The sequence below is a fragment of the Mastomys coucha genome, unplaced genomic scaffold (genome assembly GCF_008632895.1).
Source record: "Mastomys coucha isolate ucsf_1 unplaced genomic scaffold, UCSF_Mcou_1 pScaffold5, whole genome shotgun sequence".
In the NCBI taxonomy this organism is placed as follows: Eukaryota; Metazoa; Chordata; class Mammalia; order Rodentia; family Muridae; genus Mastomys; species Mastomys coucha.
In genome coordinates, this window is record NW_022196911.1 from 43,396,717 (window position 1) to 43,404,470 (window position 7,754).

At 38.4% G+C, this 7,754-nt stretch overlaps 1 long non-coding RNA gene across 1 annotated transcript in view; it reads right to left on the bottom strand.

Annotated features, from left to right (window-relative positions):
- LOC116077936 overlaps positions 1-4,116 on the bottom strand; it is an 18,881-nt gene extending 14,765 nt beyond the window's left edge. The window contains exon 1 of the long non-coding RNA XR_004113381.1: positions 3,967-4,116. This is a non-coding gene — a long non-coding RNA (uncharacterized LOC116077936). The remainder of the gene's footprint in view (positions 1-3,966) is intronic.
- Between the last annotated feature and the right edge of the window lie 3,638 nt (positions 4,117-7,754).

Here is a 7,754-nt window from a genome sequence, read left to right on the forward strand (position 1 = left end):
GTATATATATATATATATATATATATATATATATCTTCTTCACTCCTCATCAAAGAAACTTTTTTATGCAGTGAATGATGATTAATACAGAAATCCAAAACTTCAGGTAGTAAGGTAATGTGACCTGTCAAGCCCTAAATGAGACATTTATATGATATTTACTCACTTCCAGAGCTTTGGGACAATTACAGAAGTAGGGCAAAAAGAATGTAAGGGCCCTAGGTTATGGGAGATTACTGGAAAATAATTATTCCAGATGTGACTAGACCTTTCATTCATGAACTCAGCACAAGTTTGCCAGCACAAGACCTGTACAATATCAAACTACTCAGCACTTACAGCATGGAGAAGGAAGGCGCTCATGAGGTCCCAACCCTAGCTGGTGAATTATCATTTTCCTAAGCCATGTATTCCCCGGTAGGTTTCCCATGCTCCAACAAGTAGCCCTAAAACCATGTCACACAGGCAATTGGACTCAGTGAGTTAGACAAAAATAAAAATATTTTCTTAAGTTTCCCAGCCATGTAATCAGTAAAACTTTAAAGTAAGTTTTGATGAGCCCAAGGCTCACATACAAAAAGTGCAGCAAAACTAGCCCAGCTCTATAACCTCCCATGATAACTCGTGCTAAAGTAGAATCCCAATGCCTTATACTTTTTTCCTCATTCTTTTCTATAGATTTCTCATACAGTTTGGAATCTGTCATGTTTAAATATTTCATTTCTGTCTCTTCTATTCTGTAAACTCAATACGGGTTCTTTTTTTTTTATCATTCCCTGAATAACTGCTCTATGGTAGATGTCCTAACCACCTAGTTTGCTATATATTACTGTGATAAACTCCATGACCAAAAGCAACTTGGGCAGAAATGAGTTTATTATATCTTATAGCTTACAGTCCATCATGAAGGGAGATCAGATAGATAGGATGTCAAGGAGAAACCTAGAAGCAGGAATGGAAAACAAATCCATAGAAGAATGCTGCTTATTGGTTTGCTTACCCTGGCTAGCATTCCTGTACAATCAAGAACCATCTGCCCAGGGGTGGCCCTACCCACAGGGCACCATTCACCATTAATAACAAAAATGCCATGGATGAGGCCTACAGTTCAATCTGATAGAGGTAATTCCTCAACTGATATTTCCTCTTTGCAGATGACTCCAACTTGTATCAAGCTTGAAATACAAACCATCGAAGTAAGTATTAATAAATGTTTCTTGGCTGATAAGTAAGTAAGCAAGAACTTGATGACAAAATTTATGCTGACAGGATTTATGTTATATCACCTTGTGCATTATAAATTTGACCTTCCTAGTAATTCTTAGAGTAATTAATAAACAGCATCTCACAGGTGTTAAAGATGAGGCCAGGTGTATTAGGTAACTTCTTCCCTTGCATCATGAAAGTAACAATAGCATTTAACTCAGGCTGCTAGGTTCCTGGTTGTGTATTGCCAAGTGTAAACAAGAACTGTGTGCCTCCCATCTCTAACTTCATCTAAGAACAAAGCCAGGCAGGTTTTACTCGGCCAGCCCTACCAGGGATTTGGAGAAGGGATACTGTTGAGACTGCAGTTCGTTTTAGCATCATACATGTCAGAACAAGTCTTAGTGCCTCTTCTCTAGCAGTTCTGGTACTCTCATGTAACTGCTTGTCTGTAACCAGCCACTCAGGTGGTCGACAGCCCAGAAGGTACACTGACTTCCTCTCCTGAGCTCTTGCTATCCTGTGCTTCCTGTTGGGGACATTTGTTAGGAATACCCTGGGTGACAACCCTTCAGAGCACAAACCAAACCAACTTCTCAAGCTGCTAAAGAAAAAGTCACAAAGAAAGGAAATAATGCAAACTCCTACTGTTCTGGAATTAATTAGGAAATGTATTTTTCTGTCTTTTAAAGAGGGGAGGAGAAAAATAGAACACCTTGTTCTTTGCAGTTGCTAAAACAGTTCTCTTTTCCATTTAGAAAGTTGAGAAAAGCCACTTAGAGGCTCTGAATTGTTTTCTGAAGGAGTGCTCTGTTCCTCCAAACTTGAAGAGGCATCAGTTCATGAGTTTCTAGAACAGTCCAAGATGCTGTGAGTTCTCTGTACTGTTATCCTTAATCATCCTTCATTTTCTCATTACATCATTGTAAGGAGCAGGCCTGTAGCAAGACTTGTTCCACCTTGTAATAGGAAATGTTTGGAAGTTGTTTTGAAATAAGTTATTTGCAGTGAGTTGTTTTGATGTATTAGTTATCTAGAATAATATATGAAAGATGTTTTGCCAAAATGAGAGATATTAGAAGTATATACTTGTACAGAAAATTTTCTATAGAAAAGTAAACAACTTGAGAAGATAACCAGACGCGAGTGGTTATCTAAACCCTGCTTCAGCGTGACCTCAAAAATAGTTTAAAGAGGCAGCTAGGAGACAAGCTAGCATCTCTGTCTATCCCTCGCTTTTGGTAGCCATGACTGCTGACGTGAACCTCCTGAGCCTCCAGACTCTGCCACAATGACTAGAGACCATCCGAGACCACCCGAGACTTTGAGGGCAAGTAATCTTCATGGTCAAACATTATCGACAGTCAAACATTTCCTTCGTGGTCAAGTATAGCCCTCTGGCCGAGAGATAGCTGGACCTGCTGGACACCAACTACTTTCGGTTCGTGGAGAACACCACGCCCTGCCTCAGAGATAGCTGAGCCTGCTTCCAGAGACACTGTCAGGTCGTATACCCCCTAATAGGCAGTAGAGTGAAGCCATATATATTTAATATGCGGTAAAGCGAAATGTTTAGCTATTATATTGTCATAGCCTTTATCCTTTTAGCTCTGATAACATATTGTATGCTGTGTGTAGTTGTATTGGAAACTGACATAAAGCATTCAAAACGTAAACAGTGTGTCGAGTCCTCTCTTAGCACTCCTGAGATATTTCTCGTGGTGGAATCCAGTGTATGAACTCCTGAGTGAAGGTGTGCTGTCGCCATCCTTCCCAGCGGGAAGTGCCACTTGGCCTTTGCTCGCAACAGTCATATAAAGCCACATCTTTAAGCTAGCATTGTAAAACTTGATCCTCTTTCTAACAAAGGAACCGTAAGCAGAACCCTTCTCTCCTAAAGGCTTCATTTATGATGCAGTGTACTAAAGTCTGGAGCCATACATGCAGTCTCCAATTTCTGGCCTGAACCCAATCATGTAAAAAAATGTAAGGACTATAGATTTTAAACAAAAATGTAAGGACTATAGATTTTAAACAAAAATTTTAAAAAATAGAATAAAAACAACATGGTAAGATGGGGTGTGATGGTACATACTTTTAATTCTAGAAGTGGAAGTGGAGGCAGGGAGATTAGGAATTCAAAGTTAGCTTCTTCTGCCTATTGAGTCCCAGGCCAGTCTAGGCTTCAGGAGACACTGTCTCAAAACAATAACAAAAGGGAAATGAAAAATATCCAATTTCAAAAAAAAAAAAAAACAACCAAAGTTTAGGATGAGGAATGCATATATGTATGCGGTATGTCCATGCATGAACCTACAGAGGACAGAGAAGGATATCAGGTGTTCTGCTATATTATTCTTCTACCATGTTCTCTTGAGACGCGTTCTCTAACTAAAGCTGAAGCTTACTGAATTGATTGTGCTTGCTGGCCACTGAGCTCTGTGAATCTACCTGTATCTAGGATCCGGATATGGGTTTAGGCATGCATGTCTATGCTTATCCTTTTTTATTTGGATGCTGGGGATTTGAATTCAATTCCCTATACATGTACACTTTGCAAATGCTCTCACCAACAGAGACATCATCTCCCCTAGGCCCATGATTTAAGTTTTTCTCAAATTAAAAAAAAAAATTAATTTACGTTTTAAATTATTTATTGAGAATATCACACATGCATACAATATATAATGCAATATAATCATATCCAATTCCCACCCATCCCTCCAAACAATCTTAAACATCTACAATTTTAAGACATACCTCACAGCAGGGCTGGGATGTCTCTCAGTTGGTAGAGCGCTTGGCTCTCATGCTCAAACCTTTTATGCACTGCCGAAGATCAAGCATATGCCTGTTCAAACATAGAGACAGGAGGACAAGAAGTTCAAAGTCATCCTCTACTACATGGTAAATTCAACCTATCCTGAGTTACACAAGAAACTATAAAAGGTGAAATAAATAAATATTGATCTCCCCACTCCATGGGTGGTATTCTTAAGGGCGGCATTTGTCTGATTATATTTATGAAAAATTAATCCTAAACAAAGAATCAGTTTTATCCTACTACAAAGAAGCAAAAGGAAAGCCCCCCTTCCCCTCTCTTTCTCTCTCTGCCTCTCTCTCTCTCTCTCCCTCCTGTACAGAATTGTATGTTTTTAAAGCATAAAGTAAATCCCAGCACTTGGGAAGCAGAGGTAGGCAGATTTCTGAGTTCAAGGTCAGCCTGGTCTGCAGAGCGAGTTCGAGGACAGCCAGGGCTACACAGAAAAACCCTGTCTCGAAAAAGAAAGAAAGAAAGAAAGAAAAAGAAAGAAAGAAAGAAAGAAAGAAAGAAAGAAAGAAAGAAAGAAAGAAAGAAAGAAAGAAAGAGAAAGAAAGGGAAGGAGGGAGGGAGAAAGAGAGAGAGAGAAAGATAAAGAAATAAAAAAAATAAAATTTAAAAAGCATAAAGTAAAACCTGTGAAAGCATTACAAATGCACAGAGAGAGCACTGTGATGTCATAAAAGGGATGCTGTAAAGCTGAGCCATCTCTACACATGAGAGATGGAGAGAGCTAAAGAATACTAAGAAAACTAGTAACTGCAGTCCTAGGAGTTCAGTCACAGTTAGGTTAGGAAGGTAAGCCTGATCCTGGAAAAATACAAAATGAAGGCAGTGGTAGAGCTGACATGGAGAAGGAAAAAAGCATTGTGTCTGAGAGGCTATGCAGATGTTCTTATCATGGAAGAAAGCAAAGGAATACAGGGCACATCTGGAGATATCTGACAAGCTGGTCCAAAGACTAGTAACTCAGAGTCATACCTTAGGAGGAGGCAACAACGAACAACGTGAAGTAGAAATTCTCTACCAGACAGAAGAATGAGATGTGCTTAAAGCATTTAAGGAATATAGACACATGCCATAGATTAGCCAGCTGTGCCTGAGTGTGGTAAAGTAAGCGACTTGAAGGCCAAGTCAATTTGACCAGAAACTAGAAGGTCAAATGGGAGAGCTCTAGGGCTCCCTTCTTCTGCTTCGATGATCCCTCCCATATTTTCAAACTGTGCATGGCCTTTCAATATTATTAATAAAATCCTTCTCAACAACATGCTTGAAAAGCTGTTCCTCATCTCCATGCTTAACTTGACTGTTTTTCACATTGTCATCCCTAGAAATGCATCTGTCCTGTATTATAGTGGTTGAAATGTGTTGTTGATCCTCTTACAATACTCATCCCATAATCTCTCATGCAGCAATTCTAATCCTTAAGGAAGGATCTAGGGGAAGATCAAAACACAGGTTAATTTATGATGGCTGTAACCTAAAAAAAATAAAAAACGTAGGGGGTGATATTGGTATATAGTATTAGTATACAGATTCCACTGAAAACAAAGCTTTTCACCTTTACTTTTGTATGCTTTGAAAAAGAATCTTCCAATGTATTCCAGTCTGGGCTGGAGCTCATTATCTTCCTACATCATTCTCCTTAGAGGTGGAACCATTGGGGGGTTGGAAAAGACACACTGATATGTCCTACTCAAAACTCTCCCTTATTACCCACAACTCGATCTCTGACCCAGACAACCTTCTTAGTCACCATACTTTCAGATTCAATAAGAACACTGTGTATCAACAATGATGACATATCTGTATTCTCCCCCATCAGAACAGCACTAACGGGCACTCCAGCTATTGATCCCACAGAGCCATCATCAGTGCTGTGACCTAAAGTCATGAAGAGACTCCTGAATGCTTCAGTCTTCTTCCTATCCATAATTTCAGGTTCACACTGAGCTCACATTTCTTTGGGTGACATGAAAAGCAAACAACCCAACTTCACCATTTCCACCATCTTCAGAATGTGCCAGAAATTACCATAGCATATTACGATTCACTTCTTAAATGATCACTTCTGACAGGCTCCCCAACTTGCACTGTTTATCTGTGGCATCAAAAAAACAAACAAAAAACAAAAACAAAAAAACAAAACAAACAAACAAACAAAAACAACTTTTAAAAGAGTATAGTGCACTGTAGACCTTTGAAAACATCAATCAATAGGTACATTTTAACCTCAGATTAGATCATGGAAACATTCATTCTCACTTCTAAGAGATACACGTGGAGTCTCCCATGTCTCCCTTGGGCAATTGAAGGTCATTATTATACACTTCTTTGATATAATTATAATCCCTTCATTTTGCCTACTGCTATCTAGACTGTTTAATACCATCAGCATAATATTCAAAACTAATAACTTTTTCTCATAATATTAAATATCATGCCATTTTCTTACCATTTTTTTAAAAGGGCTCTAATGGGGAAAACCCCAAGAAAAATTAAAATCCCCTTCTTCACTAGGATCTTTATGCCACTGTTTTAACTTCTTCTTAGAATTTATTTTACCAGTAAATCATATGTATTAACATTCAAAATTTTTATGCAAATTACTTCTATAATTGGGTCAGCAGTTAAGAGCATTGGCTGCTCTGCCAGAGGACCTGGGTTCTATTCCCAACATCCACACAATAGTTCACAACCATCTGTAACTCCAGTTCCAGGGGGATCTAATGCCTGCCTTCTCCTGCCCTCTGTGAGCACTACACACATGTGGTACACAGACATGATGCAGACATAACATTCATACACATACCATAAAAAATAAATTCATTAAAAATAAACTAATAGAGTAATTACCCAGAAGTGCCTATTCTGGATGCAAAGATGGCAACATCCCTTCTAAAGATACCTGCATTTCCATGTTTGTTGAAATATGTTTAAAATAGACAAGCTTGATAGGACAACAAAGTAAGTATTCACCAGTGGATGGGTGGATGTTTAAAAAATAGGATGTATATATACAAGGAATATTATTCAGCCCTACAAAAGAATGAGCTCTGTCCATCAACAGCAACATGGATGAACCTGGACTTAAGGGAAATAAGAAACACACAGAAACAGAAATATCACATAATCTCATTAATATGTAGACTTTAAAACATACTCAAATAAAGATGTAGAGATCAAAACAATGGTTACTATGGATGAGAATTAGATGGGACAGGAAGGAAATGGAAGTCATGATAAAGGATATAAGATAGGAGATATGTAGAGAAAAAAAATCCACATACCTAATGAAGACTGTAGATGATAAAAGTGTCCTGGGGCTAACAATATAGCTCAGTTGGTTGAGTAATTGCCTAGGATCCACAAACCCTTGGGTTTGATTCCCAGTACCCCATAAACCAGGTGTGGTGACATGCACCTGTGAATCTGAGATGGACTCAGAAGAATACATAGGGAGTTCAAGGCTAGCCTAAGCTACATGATACCCTGTCTCAAAACAAAACAACATGCTGTGTGTTAGATTCATACAATTATAGCTATTATTGCCACAAATAATATATAGCTATGTGAAACCATGGCTCTATTAACTTCTTTCACAACAGCAAGCTTTTTACTATTTAAATATGACACATATCATGTTACTTGAGATATACATAATACAGTATGTTTTTAAAAGGAGTCTGTACTTTAAAACACTTCAGTTGATGTGGTCTATTTATGT